General features: G+C 43.9%; 1 protein-coding gene across 7 annotated transcripts in view; it reads right to left on the bottom strand.

Moving 5' to 3' along the window:
- NCOA1 (nuclear receptor coactivator 1) overlaps positions 1–20,813 on the bottom strand; it is a 291,778-nt gene extending 270,965 nt beyond the window's left edge. For all 7 annotated transcript variants that reach the window (XM_072986356.2, XM_072986368.2, XM_072986373.2 and 4 more), the window contains exon 1: positions 20,673–20,813. The gene's annotated coding sequence lies outside the window, so the exon portion shown is untranslated. The remainder of the gene's footprint in view (positions 1–20,672) is intronic.
- Between the last annotated feature and the right edge of the window lie 262 nt (positions 20,814–21,075).

The raw sequence follows: 21,075 nt of genomic DNA, 5'->3' as shown, positions 1-21,075 counted from the left end.
CCAAAGGGACGTGGTGGCGCTGCAGGTTAAACCACCGAGGCCTCTGTGCTGCAAGGTCAGAAGACCAGCAGTCGGAAGATCAAATCCACCCGACGGACTGAGCTCCTGTCGCTTGTCCCAGCTCCTGCCAAATAGGTACCACCTCAGTGGGAAGGTAATGGCGTTCTGTGTCTAGTCGCGCTGGCCACGTGACCACGGAAACGGTCTTCATACAAACGCTGGCTCTACGACTTGGAAATGGGGATGAGCCCCGTGCCCTAGAGTCAGACACGACTGAATTAAAGGTAAAGGGGAACCTTTACCTTTACCTAAGCCAAATTTCATCTAACCAGCTTGCCTAGAAGTAGCAAAAAGTCTATAGTTCTCTCATCTCTCCTCCAATCGCCCTTACCTCATCCCATCTCAACATGCCAAATCACGTTCTGAGGGACCATGGATGTGATATCACCCCCCCCCAAAAAAATGTGCTCCAGAGAAGACATGCCAGAACTTCACAGACTGAGCAAGGCCAAAGAACTACAGGATCCTGCAGGCGATGGGTCCTCGAGCGTCAAAAAAACTGAACTCTCCAAGCATGGCAACTCTGTGCCTGAGTCTGATGAGGAAGCTGGTCTCCCTCCCACTCCATATCCATTGCAGAACAGCCCCCAGGCAGCACTCAAGGGATGTAACGGCATCCACTGCTGATGGGAAAAAAGGAGATATAGAGCTGAGTGTCATCAGCATACTGACGACACTAGGCACCACACCTCTGGATAACCTCACCCAGGGGCCTCATGTAGATATTAAACAGCATTGGGGAGATAATTGAGCCCTGTGGGACCCCATAACTGAGGAGCCACGTGGCCAATACATCCTCCCCAAGTTGGACTCTCTGAGAACGGTCCTCCAAGAAAGACCGGAGCCAGGCAAGAACCAGACCACTGATCCCCAACTTGGAGAGCCTCCCCAGGAGGATACCGTGGTTGACAGTATCAAGGGCGACTGAGATGTTGAGGAGAACCAACAAGGACATTTTGCCCCTGCTGGCCTCCCCTCAATAGGTCATCTAGCAGGGCGACCAATACCATTTCCGTACCATGGCGCGGCCTGAAACCCATCCGAAACGGATCCAGGGCATTGGTTTAATCCAAAAGGGCCTGAAGCTGATCGGCCACCACCTTCTCTGCTACCTTACTAAGGAAAGAAACATTGGCCACAGGTCTATAATTGCCAATGCTGTCCACTGCCAAGCTCAGTTTCTTCCTAATGGGCCTAAAGAGCGTCTCCTTAAGGTCAAGGAGAGGCTCGTTAATTATATTCAGTTGTCACAGGCCTGGCTGCTTTGATGAGCCAGGCCAGGCAAGGGGCAAGGGAGGAGGTAGTGGCACGACAGCAGTCAAGAACTTTGTCCACCTCTACCGACATCACCGGCTGAAACTGAGCAATTCTCATTGGACAAGGCGGTGTGCTGGATGTCTCAGATCTACTCTGGATTTAAAGAATACATCTAAAGGCAAGAGCCCAGGTGAAGTGCTCTGCTGAAGAGAATGACTCCTTGGGGGGAAACTACCGTATTTTTCGCTCCATAAGACGCACCAATTTTTTAGGAGAAGAAAACAGGAAAATATAATCTGTTTTCTTCGCTCCATAAGACGCATAGACTTTCCACCCCCCAGTTTTGTGGGGGGAAAGTGCGTCTTATGGTGCAAAAAATACGGTATATCCTCAAAACTAGGGGCGTCTCCTTGAAGGAAAGCTTTTCCTCTCAGGGAGACCAGAAAACCTAATCCAACAGATTATTCTTCCTCCAGCGGCCCAAGTGTCTGCAGCTGAGCCCTGGGTGGGGCTCCAACAACTCAACTATATAAGCCATGAATGAGTCTCTTCTTGCTTCAGACTCTGCCTGTTGTGTCTCCTGAGCTTTGCTGCTGACTTTGTGCTGTGTATGTCATTTATACAGTTTGACTAGGTTTCTAAAATATTCCCTTTTTGTTTGTGGTGACATCTGGCTGGGCTTCATTTATTTTTATTTTTTTGAACTATTGGTGGACTTCAGCTTTGGAATTCTTCCACCTTAGTTCCCTGACTTGCTGGTATGACTCTATCCATTAAGATCAATGTCTGCTGCTTTATGCACCCAGGCCTGAACAAACTCTACTCCTGAGCCTAGAAGGAAGACAAGGGGGTCAGGGAATCTGCACTCTACTAACTCCATTGTGAGTTCTACTTAGAGAACCACTATGTCAGAGGAGTAATCTGATAATCACAATCAGAATTTAAACAAGATGATGATGATGACTGTATTTGTGTTTTTGTATGGCCCCATAGTACAAGATGAAGCAAATAGACCACTGCTATACAGTATGAGCTTTTAAAAATTGGGAAAGGATAAATATGTTACCAGGTCAAGATAATAAAAGAAAGGGATGTAAACATGTGAGGTTTGATCATGTTATTTTTTCATTAATGAAATATTTTCATAAAGCTCTAATACAGATGGCCTTTTTTTTGATAACTGAGATATTGGAACAGAAGTTTAAAAAATGAAACACAACATTCTCTAAATATTTCATTGATTAACACCTTCATAAAAGTCTCGGTATTTAAATCAATTTTCAAGAATGGATGGGGATGACTTTTAGTACTTATTTATTTTAAATAATTTTACCCCCTTTTCTCCTTAAAAAGACCCAAGGAGCAACACAAAACTCACTGTAAAAGCTCAGGAATGAAATAGCTTAATATTTGGCTAATGAAGGATATTAATCAAATATCTAACCTTAATCATAGAAAATTATTTCTGGTGAATCTAAAAAGATGGTCTAACTTCAATGTGCCCTTAATGTGTAGATTAATGACTATCCTTCATGATTTATTCTTTGAATTAAAGAATATATGATCTATACTTAAAGCACCTGAATTAAAAGAACTGAAAAATCTTTACACTAAATTCATATGGCAGCATAAATTTCTCAAATACCATACATGAGGTGGGGGGGAGTTAATCTGTCATTATTTTGCAAATACTATAAAGCATATACACTGGCTAATATGGCAATGGATTAATAAGACAAGGACTGGAAAGGAGGAGTAAATTAGGACTTATCCACTCTTGTATTGTGCTATATGAAAAAAAATTACTTGACTGTGTTCCTCAGATCACTGTAACAAGGCCACCTTTGATGAATACATCAAGGAGAAATTGCTCCATGAATGTCACCTTGCATGTCTTCTGTTTACAATGAGCAAATCAATGAGAAAGAAAGAGAATCAGGATATCTCTAAATGAAGGAAGGAAAGTTCAACAGCATTCAAGATTTTTGTGGATAAGTCTCTGAAATTCATTTTGACCAAGCAAGCTTATAGACTATAAAACAGATGAAACTGTACCTATTCCAGTTTCCAGATGTTTACATTCTATTACATAATTTTGATTCCCTTAAGGAACATCAGCTACTGAGTAATAGTATTTAGCCACCTTTTCTAAGAATCTCTGTGTGTTTTCTACCGTCAAGCCAGAAATGACGCAGAGATCCTAACAGGGATTTCAAGATGCGCAATATTTAAGGAGTGGTTTTACCACTTCTACACACATATGCCAATGAGTTGGTGGTATGGCAGGCATTTGAACCCAGGTCTCTTGAGTCTAGCCTGTCACAATCCACTACATAAAATTGATATACTGTACAGTGGTACCTCGCTTAGCGAGTGCACCGTATAGCGATGTTTCCGTATAGCGATCCCTTTTTCGGGATCGCTATACGGAAACATACCCGATCTTCGCAATGGGGAAAACCCGCATTGCGAAGATCGGGTATTGCAGCGGCCATTTTGGAGCCGCCGAACAGCTGATCGGCGGTTCCAAAATGGCCGCCGGAAGCCCGGAAATGGCTGCCGGCAGCCATTTTCGCGCCCTGCCCTCGCTTAGCGAGGGCGCGAAAATGGCTGCCGGCAAGGGGAATCCTCGCTGAACGGGTAAGTAAGCAAGGTATTGGAATGCATTAAACTAAGTTTAATGCGTTTCAATACGTTTCCCCTACCCGTTTAGCGACGATTCCGCATAGCGAGGGTTAATCCGGAACGGATTAACCTCGCTATGCGGGGCACCACTGTATATTTGTTGCTGTTACATGCCATCAAGTCACCTCCAACTTATGCCGACCCAATGAATGGACGGTCTCCAAAATATCCTGTCCTCAACAGCCCTGCTCAGATCTTACAAACTCAAGCTTGTGGCTTCCTTTAATCCCTCTCATATTTCATCTTCCTCCTTTCCTGATGGCCTCAACCTCTCTCAGAATTACTGTCTGTTCCAGAGAATACCACCTTCCTATTATTCATTCAAAATAGGACAACCCCATTTTCAACACCCTTGGATATCTATAACTAAAGTTTAACAAACAAATGACTGACAATGGGCAGGAATAAGAATAGGAAAGAACTCGGGCAGCACTGACTCTAGAACAGATTATCATTTACAACAGTAGTGTTTCATATTTTACAAGTTTATATATTAAACTGACTCATGGGTACTGCTGATGTGCTGAAAAAGCTGATTAAGTGTATTTTGGGGATTGTTTGTACTTTGCTATAATTAAATCATACTGGACGTGGAGCTTACATCAAAATACTGATGGATCCAATTAAAGGTTTCTCTCAATTATTTAAAATATTATGCAGAGTTATCTAATTTAGCAATTATAATTAGTTGCGCATCAGAAAAATTGTACTACCCGTCTATTTTCTCATTATTTTTAAAAGTTTTAGAATACTCCTATGTTTTATATTAAATGATTTGTTATACGTATGAAAAAGAAAATCAAATGTCTGAAAATGATTTAGTGTGAAATTAAAGGTATTTCTGTATTTTGGAATAATAAACTTCGCATTCTCCTTTTCACAGGCTTGAATTTATAGAAGATTAACCATTATGTCATTATTATTGTCATGTATACTATCATTTTTAAAGCATCATCATTATTATTACAGTGGGGTCTTGACTTGAGAACTTAATCCGTATTGGAAGGCGGTTCTCAAGTCAAAAAGTCTGTAAGTCAAGTCTCCATTGACCTACAGTGCATTGAAAACCGATTAATCCCGTAACAGGCCGTTTTTGTTCCATTTTGGTTATTTTCTGGTCTGTAAGTCAAATCTCAGTCTGCAAGTCAAACCTAAATTTTGCGGCCAGAGAAGTCTGCAACTCAAAAAGTCTGTAAGTCAAGCCGTCTGTAAGTCAAGGGTCCACTGTATATAAAACTGTGTGAGTAATGAGATAATCAATTAGAGAAAAATCTAGAATCTAAGCATAAGCAAGGAGAATACTGAAGGGCAATGAAAGTGGATGGACAAGAATAATTAAAAGCTTATAAGGTACTTCTCATCTCAAAGCAGAAATACTTCAAACATGTTGGCAAGCTGCTTGTGAAAACATTAAGGATAAAAGGGCAACATCTATTCAAACTGATTATAGCTTTTCTCACTCTAGCCCATGTTTGTTTTCATAACTAACATTCCACACCTCGCACAAGCTTAAATCTGGAAAACTGTTGTCACTTTGAGGAAGAAATGATCCTCAAGAGTACCTCATAAGCTAATAAATAATGTCGTGTTTCTTTTGATGTTTACTGCTGTTACGGATATGCCATTCAGATTTTTTGGAATTCAACACCTAGAATTCTCCAAGAATCCCCCAAACAGAATTTTAAAAGTTCCAGGCCATCGACCCATACCTGTAGGCAATTACCTTTCATCAACCTGGAAAAGGTCCTCGAGGCTGCATGGTCTACCATCAGCCTATTTTCTGTTATACTGTAAACATACAAAGAGGAATCTGTTGTGCTACTTCCTGGGAGCTGAAGTCTTGGTGCCCTTTAGAACAGGGGTTCCCATCCTTGGGCCCCCAGAAGTTTTTGAACGGCAAGTCTCAGAAATCCTGGCCAGCGCAGGTAGTGGTGAAGGCTTCTGGGAGTTGTAGTCCAAGAACACCTGGAGGCCCAAGGTTGGGGACCACTGCTCTAGAGGGCACCTCCAAAGAACTAAAACACCTGGGAAGCACTGCAGGAGCATCCACACATCCAAGACAAGCCCCTTCTCCAGGAACAGGAAATGTAGGCTTCTCTATGAATGGGTCTATGAACTAGAACTTCCAGAATTTTGCCTGTGAAATTTTTGGAGAATAGCTAATATCCTCATTCCCCCATTTTCTCTTACATTTATGAAATAAGCAGGAGCTCAAATCTGTATATTCTTGTGTAGCTTTGCACCCACCCACAGCCTGTATGTATACTACTGTTACTACACTTCAATTTTGGCATACACCTACGAACAAAAGATGAAAAGAAAAAGTCACACACTTGTAACCACTAACATATGCAAGTTATCACAAGAACAATCTTAGTATCAAAAAAAAAAGAAAGGGTTGAAAAAGATGCCACCAACCAGTCTTTTTCAACAGAAGGGCTTTCCTCAAAGGAACATCTGATCAGCTGGTCCAGACATCCCATCATGAAGCTGCTGGCTTTCAACTGACGATCCATACACTCAGGTGTAGCTCGCAGTCTGAGCAGGAGGAAGCAACTCACCCAAACATTTCTAGCTGAGGCACTGCCGCCCACTTCTACCCTCCTCTGAGGAAGGCAAGGCTCATCAGGAGCACCATGCTTATCTTTCGGAAAGGGGAGAAAAACTCAAGACAGAACATGGAAAGGAAGGATGACTAACTACAGTATTGTGAAATAAACCTATGTAAAAATCAAAAATTAAAACTGGATCCACTTTTATAGGTTAAGGTTGGAAATGGGTCCTGGGTTTGGAAAGACTGCTGGCCACCACTCTGAAGAACTACAAAAGGAGGGACAAGAGTTGGAACCTGGACTCCCGAGAGTGAACAGCCACAGGCACTGCCACCTGACCTTTGTCACTGAGTTGTCGAGCCTGTTTAACAAGCATTAGCGAGCCTTAACTTATGTGCAACAACAAAGTGCTCCTCTTGTTTTCCTTCTCCCGTGACTGCATGTCTGTTTCAGAACTGCTGCCATTTGGATTTCATCATTCAATTTCGGGATATAAGCAAAGCCTGTTTATTGTTAAGGAAGATTTACCTACAAGAACAGAGTTCACATGCACCGCTTTACGCCAATGTCTTTGACTTAATAAATGGCAGAGAGCAGCTTCTGGGTCAGATTATAACAGATGTGCTGGCTTCCTCCCTGTTAGTGTAAGCTTTCCATTCTCATACCAATTCCCATAATTACCTTCAGGCACAGTCCTCCTCCAATCCCTAAATGGTCCTTGCGTATCCTTGAGTAAATCTATGTCCCACTGCAGAAAAAAAGAGTGCACTGAGCGAACAGATGGTGGGAACCCAAGAGCTGATAAGCATACTTTTTGATTAGCACAACACTTCTAGAGCTCGGGAGTACTAGGAGACCCTCTAGGTGATTCCCAGGACCTCCCCAAAGACTTATGATTTCCATTGTTTATTTTAAACAACTGCAACAAAATATATATTCTCATACATATCCTAAATTATACTGCTGAAATGAAAAAAAAAAGTTTAAGGTAACCAGGAGTGGATTTTTATGTGAAGGAATATGAAGCTCAAATGGTATTCATAACAGAGTTAATGACATCTGCATCTTGCTCCCGGTTAGGAAGGTCCCATGGGCTCTATTTTCGATAATGCAGAACCTACAAACATGCAAACATTCTATCCCACCTCTGCTATAGGTAAACTGCCCTGAAGTCCACTTTGAAGAAAGAAAGCAGTGTCAACTTTTTTAAATACGGGAATGATTCCAATCAACATTCCCTCTAGTTTTCCAGAGTGCTGGGCGGGGGCTCCACCCTTTGCACAAGGAATATGTGTCGCAACCAGAAGAAATGGGCATCAACAAGGGCTCAGCTGCATGTGCCCGATACAGCGCTGCACACCCACCCAACTTAAAGAGGGAACACTGATTCCAATATATCATGTGGCAAGGACACTAAAGTTCCCCCGCAACACACATACACTGAACTGCTGACCAATCAGTTTTGGAACAGACTTCAAATACTACGGAAAAAAAAGTATTGAACTGGAGAGAGTCAACTGAAAGGATAATAGCTGAAGCATTCTACAGCATTTCAAGTGCCTCAGCAGGCACCTTCCCTCTATTTTCCACTCAAGCGTGCCTTGCTGGTGTTGCTATTGATCCTTCCCCATCGCATTGATTATAATCTCATATTCCTTTCTCTCACAAAACCTAAAACCTTACTGACACATCACCATTGTTCCTATTTTTAAAAAATAACACATTAATTTGAGTGTGCTGCATTAGCAATATTACTTTTTCTTTATTTTCTAACAGAAACAAACTCCAAAAATGCAGAAATTTGCCAAACACCTTCCTGATAAATAACATTCCCCACCAAAAAAAAAAAAATAGTTATGAATAGTAAGCAATAGAGATGGGCATGACTTATGTCATGCCTCTTCATACAAGGATCTCTGTATGTGTGTGTGTGGCACCACAGTTGCCAGGAGTTCCCTCCCTCCACTTCCCAGATGGCTGCCCCACTCAAAAGCTCAAACACGCCATCCAGGTTGTCCTCTGTTGCCAGCTGCCCAGTCTGGGAAGGACATCAGGCTTCCCTTCCCTGCCTCCTCCGGCAGCCAACCACTCAGATGAGGAGGTGGGATGGGGATTCTCCCTGCACAGCCATTGAGAGGTCGGCTGCTGGAGGAGGCGAGGAAGGGAAGCCCAAGCTGGCGATGGAGAATGAACCCAGCAGTGCACAGAGGTTTGCAAGTTGTACAGCTGTCCAGGAGGTAAGGAGAGAGAGAGAGATCTTCATACAAAAAGGCATGACTTAAGCCATGCCCATCTCTAGTAAGCAAATGCCACTCACTGCACCTTAGAGGAGGTAGGCTGCACTACGTCACAATAATGACACCGTTCCATCCTTCTGTATAGGATGATGTTTTCTGCAGCATTCTAATTCCCAAACTTTGCCGAAGCAAATCTGCAGCCCATTTGAATCGAAGGAAGAAACACAGCTCAGTCGTCAAACATGTGCTTTACCAGCATCAAGCCCAATATTCAGGAGATATCACTCAGGAGACACTAAAGATTAGATTTTGAGATTTTGTGGATTATGGATACCATAATTCTTCGTTCTGGGAAGTCTACCTACCTTGCAAGTGCCTGAATGTGAGGCAGCTGGGGAGAAAGACCTAAGTTAGAATGGTCTGAGGTTTAGCTAGGCCAAGCTCTGCCCAGGGCTCAGCCTCTGACCTTTCTAATTTAGGCCCTTCTCCCTGGTGCATCACATTCAGGTATTTGTAAGGTGCCTGTAAAATAGATAAAGCTCCCCAAATGGAGAATTAAGAAATTTGTAGTCCAGGCAATCCAATCCCTAGGAGGCACACTGCAAGTCAGAGCAGACAACCCTGAGTTCTATAAACTAAGGCAGTGATTCTGTCCTTATCAGCTCCATATAGTTGCATTATGTTGATAAGAATGCAGTGTAACACTCCCTTACGGCACTGTTAAATGCACTTCCCTTAACTGAAAGCACAGATTCTGTGTTCCAAAAATGCTTCTCAAGGATCAAGCTACACAAAAACTTCCAATGCATGAAGGCTAACAGTGAAACAATCCAGAAATATGCTTACACAGAAAACAGACAGCTGAAGGAGGGTGGGTGGAGGACAGAAAAGATCTGTGCAATATAGGAAAGGAGAACATATCTATGCCACCAACATCCTGCTAGAGAGCTTGGTTGCTTTTGTCTCACCCAGCTGTACATGTTTCTGGCCCATGGTAAACCAAATCTCCCCCTTCATACATACACACTCCTCAGGTGCCATGATGAGAATGAGGGACAAGAGCTGCAGGAATCCCAGCCACTCCTAAAAGCAGGGCACTAACTGCCATCCAGTGTTCCTGGAAAGCACCCAGGGGGCCTCTCCAGTAACAGGCAAACAGCAAACTGGTCCAAGTGAGCAGGTGAGGAAATGAGGGAGATGTATTCTTGAAGGACCGGTGATCACTGCACACAAAAGTCTAGCTAACGACACCCATCAATCACAGAGACCATATCTCGCCCCTGATCACAAAAATATACCCATAACAAAAAAGATTCTGATCACCATAATGACCCAATCTCCTGAAAAGGACAAAAAGCTCATCCCACATCTACAAATACTCAACTATCCTACACACTACACCAGAACACAGACAGAGTTCTAACTCCTGTCTTCTGAAGATGCCGACCACAGAGACTGGCAAAACGTTAGGAAGAAAAACCTTCGGAACACGGCCAAACAGCCAGAAAAACCTACAACAACCAAATCAGGGAGACACTGGCATAACCACAGAGAAAGGAGTCAGACTGATTTTCTTCTCAATACGGTCATATTACCATCCGCACTAGTAACCACAATTACCTCCTCCTCAATTTATTTTAATGTTTATATTGATTTGGTTTTTTTTTCAAACAAAGAAACCAGTCAAACGCTGCAACAGCAGAAGGAACCAATGAATACACTGAGTGAAAACCAAAAGATGGGACAAGGGCTTGCCCAGAGAAGTTGCAGTTGTTTGGACGAATCTAGCACCTCCTCCAGTTCTGGGTTCCTGAAGGGGGAGATAACAAGATGGCAGCAAAAGGTATGGGCTTTCCAAGGAAGATAGTCCATACAGAAGCGATCTGTCAAGTAAATATTTATTCCCTTGGCAGAAAGAGGTCAGCTCTAGCAACTCTTTCAGAGGAACCACAGGAAAAGACAAGGTTGGGAACAAGACAAGATACAGAACAGGGAACGAGTGAAAGATAAGAAATACCCCACAGTCTTACTGAAACCTTACCTATCTTTGCAAACTTCCTTTGTATAGCCCAAGCTGTCATCTATTTCATGGACAATGTCAATATCGGACCTTGTGTTTAGTGGTGACAATAGTTTAATTACTGGTGTAAAATCCTAGGATCTCTAAGTGGTCCATTTTTAATGTCACTGAGAGCAATCTGTAGGCTGGGGGGGGGCTTGGTCGCACCACAACAATAGAGACAAACAGCAAACTCTTTTTGAAAATAGGAACGCTCTTCCTGTTCCCGGCTCCTCTCCCCTCATTAAGAAAAGGAAACCTCCAGATTACTGGTTGAAGATAACCTTGCAATTTCAACTTGAGAGGAAGTCAAGTAGGGCAAAAACCAGCATGGTGCAGTACTTAGACTCTTGCCTAGGGCTTGGTAAAGGCAGGTTCCCGTCCTCTTCCAATCAGGAGAACTCAACTGGGTGACCTTGGGTTAGTCTCATGATCTTGGCTTGACTGACCTCACTCAGTGCTTTTGTGCAGATAAAACAGACAAGGAGGAGAGCCATAAGTGCCATCTTGAAATCATGGGAGGCAGCAGGATAGCAACGTAAGCCTTAAACTTAAAGAAGGGGCTCCATGCAACCCTCAGTAGGTCATAGTTAAGTTATCCAGGAAGAAGTTTCCCTTTGCAAAAGTTAACAAGAGTGAGCCCAACCACAGAAACCCGGAGCTGGTGCAAAGGGCAGAGACAAACATATGATGACCAGAGAGGTCAGAATTTCAAGGACATTCATTCGCCTCAGCCATGGAAACATCTTGCACCATTTCATACCCTGAACAAGGATAGTCACCTGTCTGCATTCCTTGGTATGCAAGGAATTCTACCCAGAAGATTTCTGTGCTCTACCACTATATAAAATAGACTACACTAGAGACACTGTTGAAAGAATAAGGACGTGACAGACATTTTAAAAACAGAAATAAAAATACACACACACACACACCTATCATCACCCATTTAGGTTGCAATCCTATGCATATTTACTTTATAGTAAGCCTCACATTGCTGAGTGGAACTTACTAATGAAAAGAGTAAAGAGAATTGTGTATTTAATGTACAAAGCTCCTATATAGGAACACAATGGAGGAAAACTTTCTTTTAATTTGCTTGAACATAAACATTCCCAAAATGTTCCCATCACCCATGGCCAGGAAAAGCAGCACATTTCTACAATTACATCATGATCCGTGAAACAGTATGAGTATCATGCTTATGGCACAATAGTTAGGGCATACTGGTGACTATAAATAAAATATTTAAAATTAATTGCAGGTGTAATTGAACCATTCAAGTCAATGACAAGCTAATCCATGGAATGAAGACTATCAAGCCAGGACATTGGGCGGAGGTTCTCCCACAGAATTTCAGGGTGAACAGCTGCTAGAATGTGCTAGTTGTGCTGTATGAAATGTACAGTACTCAGTTCAGAGGATGAGACAAACCAGCTGCCTTAGACAACATCTCATGCCGACTGTACGCACCCAAAAAAATCTGCTTCCCAGAATCCTATGCCATACCTAAAATGCATTTGTGGTCCCTCAAGATAAAAGGCTGAAATGCAGTGCTTAGATTACATCTATATCCCTTACACCCTCATAGCAATTCTCTCCTCCTCCGACACCAGGATCCTTCCATTATGCTGCTCTTCAAATTTAGAAAACACAGACACACTCGCCCACACATGTAGACCCTTTGCAAGTTTAAGAGGGGGAAAAAATCACAGTTTCAACGGAAAGGCAGCAGAATCTCTGTCCTTGAAGGACTGAGAAGCATCTTGCAAGATAGGCTGGGCTGAACCTACATTATGGCAGAAGGACAACTCATGACAAATCAGGTCCTTGGAACCTGATCTCAGAGTTAAACCACACATTACATTAAAAGTAGGTGGGTGAGTGGGTGCTTTTTTTAAAAACTCAAGTGCACAAAAACAACACACCAGTAAGATATTATTCACCCAAAAAAACCCCACAGCCTCAGTATTTTACTGTAAACTAACTGCATTAACATAACATTTATGGTGAGACACCAAAATACCCATAGAATTTAACCTTGCTAACTACGGTATATAAAGTCAGAGTACAGGCAGACAGTAAAAAGAATCACCATGAGAGAAGATAATTAAGAATGATCAAATAGGCAAGAATATTTATCACAAATGACCCATAATTTTTAGATGACTTTAACACTTAGAATAGAAATGTTAACATATTTATTAATATAATTAATTTATAATAGAAGATACTGAAACTCAATTGTTTTATTTAGTTCAAATTTTAATTTGAAAGAACACTAGGCTCCTTAGTGTTTTTCAAACAGAAATGGAGCTACAAGATTTGTAGCCTATACAGGTACATCAGAAGATGTGTTTAGGTTTTTCTCCAAAGGAACTTGAGTATTTGCCAAAGGAACTGTGTAGATGTCTGATGCATCTCTACATCAAAATGAGAACTGATGGCTTATAGAGAATGCATCCTTAATTTTCCAAAAACAATATACTAGAACCAGAATGTATAAACTCATGCAGAAGCAATTTTAGATCAAGAGCTGCTGGATAGCAGAGTGGTTTAGGGATCTGGAGCCAGATATTGAGAGTTCAATTCCTCACTGGGCTTATTTGTCAAGGCTGGACTCCATAATCCATAGAATCCCTTCCAACTCTGCAGTTTGATGATGATGATGATGATGATGATGATGATGATGATGATGATGAAGAAGGAGGAGGAGGAGGAGGAGGAGGAGGAGGAGGAGGAGGAGGAGAAGAAGAAGAAGAAGAAGAATTTTGGGAGTTTCCCATCATGAAGAAATTCAGTTTTTCAAATGATAATCTGGTTATACTGTGGGGAGCAGAGATTCTGAGATAAGGAAAGCCAACACCTGTAAATCTGAAAGCAAGAAATCACATTCTTCCTTTGTACCATGACGCAGTTTTGAAACTTGGTAACTTGTTCTTTTCCTACTGGAGGCCACACACATGGCCGTTCTGACTCCTATTGCCATGATTTTAGCCAGTGATGTCATGATCGCATCCAACCCAGTCTACCAGGTTCTTCAGACCACAGGTCCTGTTCCTCCTTGCATTTCTTTCTCCATTTATTTTTGCACTGAATGATTAGCTATAACAATCTGCACTTTTTGTTTCTCATTATATGACCTTCAATAGCCCAACTCAAAACTGCACATCAATATCAGCAATAATTTATGATCAAATGTGGGTATGCAATGCTTTCTGAAAGCTCAAGCCAAGCCACTCCACCACTGGCCTGCTAACGGAAGCCATTTGTACCCATCAAGTAAAGTGTGATTCAATGTTCAATAAGCTTTCTCTGTGCAACTCTGAAAAATATTATGCTTAGATCCAAATTCATGTTAACATGAATTTGCAACAAACACAACTTTTGAATTTGCAACAAACACAACTTTGTCTTTAAAAAAAATACTTCCATTCATAATGTACAGCTGTTTGCATTTGTAGTGTAAATCTCAACACTTTAAGAATTAAACTGCACATTAACCTTCTTCCCAAATGACAATCATTGCTATCCTTTTCTCTCAATCAACCCACTGAATATCTTCGTGGAGTTTAAACATAAGCATCTTAAAAAGTCACCATACTGAACGTGAGATTCCCTCTGCCAAATACCATTCCCATTATGCCTCTTTCACCTGTGTTTATTTCCATGACATGTGAACCAGGAGCTCCCGAAACAACGATTTTCATTAACCAACCATCTAGTTTTAACGAGTTTAACATTCTTCAACCTTGACTGAACTTCCAACTTCTTATCCTCCAACTCAACAACCAGTTGGGGTTCTATACAAGTCACTTCCTTCTCTGGACTTAATGGTGACGCCCCTGAATCTCCTCAGGGCACAGCAAAGATCTCACAGGCGCAGAGAAGGAGTGCCACAGCAGGAATGGCACATATACAACCCCACTGACTTATAGAACTCCCCAGCTGGATCGGTGCTTATGCTCGGAGATGTCTCTCTCAACTTCCTCCCTCCCTCCGGTAAGAAAGCTTTTGAGGGATTGTACCGTAGGAAGTCTCGCAGCCTCCACCTTAGGAGCTCTGAAAGTCACTAACTCCCTTCTCCAAGGATCCTTCGTAATTATATCCTCCCATTCTTTCATGAACTTATCTTCTTCTTTACTTGTTATATCCACCAGCTGTGCCTCCACTATCAGTTCCTCCACCATGACCTTCCACCTCTCTTCTTCTGATCTTCCATCTTTCCTTCTCCTTTTTTCTACCTTCTCTTCCTCTTTAATATCCTCCTCCTCTTTTTCCCCTTCCTTCTTTTGGGGGTTATCTCTCCTTTTGCACATTTCCCCATCCTCCCAGTTCAACTTCTGCTTTCATCTCTTTCTCCACTGTCACTTCTTCAGGGACAGTCTGGGTCTCTCCCCAAAGTCAACAGGTGAACTCGAAGTCATGAGGTCCAGGAGAGCCATTATGGTCCACCAATAAGGACCTCGTCATCCCTGTCCTCTTTCTCACACTGAACACTTCATACAACATTTACAGTGCATTCATTTTTCTGGAACAACATGCACATTACTTTCAAAAAAAAAATCAAGATAAAACACAGCTATTCCAATAATTTACTTTGCATATCAAACTGTGAATTAGTCATTCTTATGAATATTCATGCCTGCCACAAAAGGAAAGTTTTGCATGGAAACAAAGGCTCAACCAATGCACATAATATCTCTATTTGTTAATTAATCCTCAAGTACCACTACAAGTTCTTTGAGAGAACATGACAAGGGCCATCTTCCAACCTTTGATAACAGGTTTCCACATAGCCAAAAAGGTCCAACCAATCCAAACAAATATATTTTTCTACCCACAGATTAGCAGCCACTGACTTAAAAGCGCAATGCTGGGAAAGTCACATTAATTTCTCATCTTCTGTCAACAGCTTAAAATAATGTCAATTTCAACTCCTAGCTCTTTTCAGGAAAGCACAACCTTTCTGCACCCCCCGAAATATTGCTTCTGCTTACATTTCTCTGTGCTAGTTTTCTTCCTGCGGCTGACACACACAAATGTGTAGGCAGATCTACCTGCTACAGTTCTTGAACTGTCTTGCACATATAGGATTAGAGCTAAATGTTATCAATTGTTCTACATGCACGTGCAATTTAGCACAAAAGCAACTGCGACATCCCGAACAAAACTACACATTCAACACTACTACAGAACAACCTCTACAATGTGGCCTAAATATTTATACACTTTATTAAAAAATTAAAAGTTTCATATGACTTAGCCCTATCATAAGATGACTGGAAAAGACGTGCATTATGGGTTTTAAGAACCCGTGGGCTTAAGATTGCCATCTAGATCTGTTACATCTACCACTAAACCTTGTGATGATTTCAGTTTTGATTTCATGTTTCTTCATACACCACAGATTCGCTTTTACTTCCTAGACCTTCTAAAACTGTCTACATCCATCACAAAAGCAAGTCATTTCCAGCTCTCTCTGGATTGCCTTTTTAAATACCTTCTATTGTTTAAGTTTCCATGCAGCCTCAATCCACTTAAACCAAATTACTTGTGCTGACGCCAGGTTTCCCCCCTCTTAAAGGCTTCTTATTCTCCTGCTCCTTTGTTTTGAATTTTAAGGGAAATTTTACCATTGTTCATATATTGTTCTTTTTAATTGACTTTATCTTGCTATGTGCTTTGGGAAAGCAGCAGTCCCTGAACCAAACTTTGGACTTTAAATCGAAGCATGAGCAAACACTGAGCTCAGAGGGCAAGTTGATGTGAGCCCAGGTATTCCAGCCCGACACTGATTTATCTCTCTTGCGTATCTGTATCTTGCCCTTTTTCCAATGAGAAAACAGCAACCAGCCTCATAAAGGTTGCAATACACTAAGGAACAGTCAAACAGAGGAAGCTGGAGGAGTCTGCTTCCTGCTTGAAATATTCTTAGCTTTAGTGCAATCTATTTTATCTACCACTTGAACAATCCTGCTGTTCACACTGATCAACATTTTTTTCTCCCACAAGTAGGATCCAGACAGGTCTTTGTTTCGCTCCAATTTGCCCCCTTTTAAATGAATGACACACACCCCCTTCCTGCCTTCTCTCCCACTCTTTCCTGCAGCCATCATGAAGCAGACTGTGGCAACTTTCTTTCTTTTCTTTTTTTTGTTAAATAAAGTAAGTGACACAGTGAAACAGCAATGCATCTACCTAGCACAGGACACACAATTCTGCCAATATATCTTGTTGGCCTTTCAGAGCCAATATTAAAGTTAGCATGTTATGTGTATGTATGGGAAATAGGCACTTTGGGAGAGAAAGCAACCACTACTTTCTGAGAAGCGATAACTCTACCCTATTAAAAATGCCTTTTTATGCAATAGGGCAGGGAGGTCACAGGCTACGTGGCTATCATAAAAGGGGGTTGTGACTCGAAAAAGGTTGGGAACCACTGATGTAAAACAGCACTGCATCAACAGGAAAATACTGTATACAGTATTTTTAAATTTTAACATGGTAGAGTAGATGAAAATAGAGGGTTATCCACCATTGCTTTCAATGCCACCGTCCACCAAATATGTCACAAGGTTATCATTGCAGATAACACTGTTCCCAAGGGATACAAAATGGGATAATCGGGAGGGCTCCAAATAACGCTCCCAAAAAAGTAGCCCTTGCACTGAGAACAGCTCTAAAAATCAGCACGATGGATCGCTTTAAGACAAACCACATGTGGATGCCATCATTTGATTCAAACCAAAGAGCACCAAAAGCTATCCAAACAGCAAGCTATATACAGTATGTCTGTCTGAACGGGCCCAGAGATCTCCTGTCCACAGTGGAATTACACATGTCCTTATTCTTAACTGCAGTGCGCCATACTTCAAAGAACCCTTTTTCCTGTTTTTGAAGCCTGGAATGAGTGAAATCATCAGAATACACAGAATAACATGTAGGAGGATGACCCAGTTCTCAGTTCCTTCCGTCAGTTTTGTTTCCATGCTACAGATTAGGGAGGGGGCTTTCCCCCCCTTTCCTATTCAGGCCATTCAATCAATAGTAAAATCAATGTCTCCAGGAGATGGGTTCTAAGAATCATCAAGTTGCCCATAGTGGAGGGAAGTGCACAAATGAGGTTAGGAAACTAGGTTTCTCATACAAACATGTGGTTTAGAGATATACAGTAAATGTATTTCCATGTGCCAAGCACAACACATAAAGCCATACTATCTAGAAGCATATTCACTAAGCAAATTTGATAATCTGGAAACTCAGATTTAGAAAGTGGCTGGAAGACATTAAATCAAACCAGTTAGAAGCCAACACGTACAGCAGTCTTGTCTATCCACGCAACATAAAGCAGCACCCAAGTGCTATTCTCTCACATTTTTTATTCAAAGGCTTCTTCCTCACTAACCCTAAAAAAGAAGCTCTCTCTTAAACTGAAACCAACCCGAAACCCTTTGATACTTCATTACTCTTTTCGGTTTTCTTTAGCCAGCAAAACTGACTGCCATAATTACCATGATCCAGTTCTTCAAAAGGCAAGGTGTAGTGCTTAAAACAGTTTAGTGGTGATAGAAATAATTTAACTGATAAGGAGCAGCAATGCAAAAAGCCAAGCGGTGTCTTTAAAAGCAATGTAACAGAGAGCCTGCTCAGCCCAGCAGGCCACTCTCTGCACAGCTCCCGGCCGGCCGCTGTGTGACAAGGACCACTGCCGGCTGCCCATCTTCACCTCAATAGGCATCCATTTAAGTTCCCCTTCTCCTACAGCACATTGACAGAGTCAGACCAGACCACACTCTTAATGGGGGATCAAAAGGAATTAAAGAAAAGCAGAAAGCAGCTACCCCACTCTGCTAGCAAACTTCTTGTCGGCCGCTGGTGTGTTTTTAATAAAACAAGACCAAATGCACAGACATGTCAAAAAGCTAAAGGCCTTAATTAAATGGCGGAGAGAAGATTTTCAGGCAGGCTTATTCCCCTGCCCTGTGAGCTCAGCAGCCTGTTAGCCTTCCCAAATATTAAAGGGGAAGAGGGGTGGAGCAGGTAGGAGGAGAAGAAAAAGAGCAGCTTTCGGAGACTCTTAAGAAACCGTACACTTCCTCTCTGCCTCTAAGCACACACCCACTTGCAGCTTCCCCCAGACCTCCTGAGGCTTCTGCAGTAACAGCTTTGCAGCACTTACTCGTCCACTGGAGGGAAAGGGGGCAAACGGGCTGCCAACAGTGCTTTCTAGCTGGAAACCCCTGCAAGAACTGCAATGCCTCCCACCCACCCCACACATACTTTGGGGGTGGGAAACAAGACATCTCCATAGAAAAGCTAAGCTACTCCCCTCGTGGTTCCCTACAACCACCACCACCACCTGTGATTTGTGGGCAAAAGAGATCCGTCAGTGTCTCAGAGATGCGGTCTATTCCAATTTAAACAACGAGCGAGCGAACGGAAGGCAGAGCGATACACCAAATCCCACGGGCCTGGGTCTCTCTCTCTCTCCTCTTTGCAAGCCATTTCCCCAGGCAGGCCTACAATTCTCTCCGATGATTATTTGTCCCTAAAAGTCCCACCCCGTTTCCAAACCCAGCCCTGTCTTGCACCCACTAAGTCTCCAGGAACAACCTACACAGCCATGGGGGGCGGGGTGTGTGTGTGTGTGTGTGTGTGTCTTTGGTTACTCCCCACCCCCTTTCTCAGGATCCCACTCCCACTTTGGGCATCAAACCCAACAACTTCGGGGGGGGTGTGTGCGTGCGTGCGTGTGCGTGTGTGAAACCTCTCCCGACCTGCTCAACCATTAAATCCTGAGGACCTCTCCTCCCAAGACAGGACCCCTTCCTTGTTTATGCCTTTCTCCACCTTCCTATCCTATTTTTGGCCATGGGAAGGGCAGAGGGAGCCCCCCTGAACCTGCCCCCAAGGCAACACCCCCATGCCTCACAAGAGACAGGGGGCCTTTTGGGAGAGCACCCTGACCCACTCCAAGCACCCCCAGGCCATTCAGGAACCCTTCTCCTCCATTCCCCAGGAAAAGGGGGGGTTGGTGTCCTCATCTTCCCCCCCCACCTTATTCTGCCCTTCCAGGGTTCCCAATGCCCCACCCTAGGGCCCCTTCTTCTCCTACCCACCCACCCCCAAGTGACACAAATGCCCCCAACCACCTCCTGGTGGCTTTAACCCCTTCCCCCCTGCCCACACTCCCCTTCCTCGCCTCCTTTCCTCCCCTTCCTTATCCCATTCCCACTCTCAACCCACCCACACCCCTCGACCTGACAGCCAGCAAACCTTCCCTCTCTCTCTCTCTCTCTCTCTCTCTCTCTCTCTCTCTCTCTCTCTCTCTCTCTCTCTCTTTTAATTTTCGGACTACAACCCCCACAATCCCCCCCAGCCAGCCGCCCAAGGCTATACAGGCGTTGAGATCCGAAACCAAGCCAGCCCCGTTTCTCCCCATTCTATGAGGCGCTCAGACACACACACACACACACGCACGCACGCACGCACACACAAGCCCCCTCCCCACTTGCGCCACGCCCCCTCCCCCCAAAATCCCCCTCCCCAACAAATCATTCCCCCCTTTTCTTTCTTTTTTTGGAAGGGGGGACACGTCGCAACCCCCCCCCACATACACACACACTCCCGGGACCTCTTCTGCAGGCCCCCCCGCCCAAACCCACCTCTCTGCTTACACACACACACACACACACACACACACACTCGCAGCCCTCCCTCCAAGCCCTCCCTCGATGTTTGTTTGCTTGTTTGTTTATGTGTTTATGGCGACTCCCCCACCCACTCCCACTCCCCTCCTTTCCTCCCCGGCTGGCTCACCTGCCGTCGCCGGCCCGGCCACCGGCCTCCGCTGGGGCTTGGACTTGCTGGGGCTGGCCGGGCCCTCCTCCTGGCCGGTCGGCTTCTCGGAGCGTCCCTCAGGCCAAGGCCGCCGCCGCTGCCGGGCTGTCGTGAGGAGGGGGGCGGCGGTCCTGCAGGCTCGGGCGGCGAGGGGGCCGGTCGAGAGGGGGGGCGCGGCGGCGGGGGCGGCTCTGAGGCCCACACTCCGGCTCCTTCCCCGGGGGGCCTCCCTGACGGGGGCGGGTGTCGGGGCCCCGGTTCCCGCGGTGGGGCTCCTGGGCGCCCGGGGCCCCCCTGGCTGCGCGTTCTCCGGCGGCGGCGGCCGCGGCGGCTTTGGTGGCTTCGGCGGCGGCGGCGGCGGCTCCTCCTCGGCTCTCTCTGG

This window comes from Pogona vitticeps, chromosome 1, assembly GCF_051106095.1.
Source record: "Pogona vitticeps strain Pit_001003342236 chromosome 1, PviZW2.1, whole genome shotgun sequence".
In the NCBI taxonomy this organism is placed as follows: Eukaryota; Metazoa; Chordata; class Lepidosauria; order Squamata; family Agamidae; genus Pogona; species Pogona vitticeps.
Note: the sequence above shows the minus strand (reverse complement) of the source record. Positions and strands in the feature narration are given on the sequence as shown.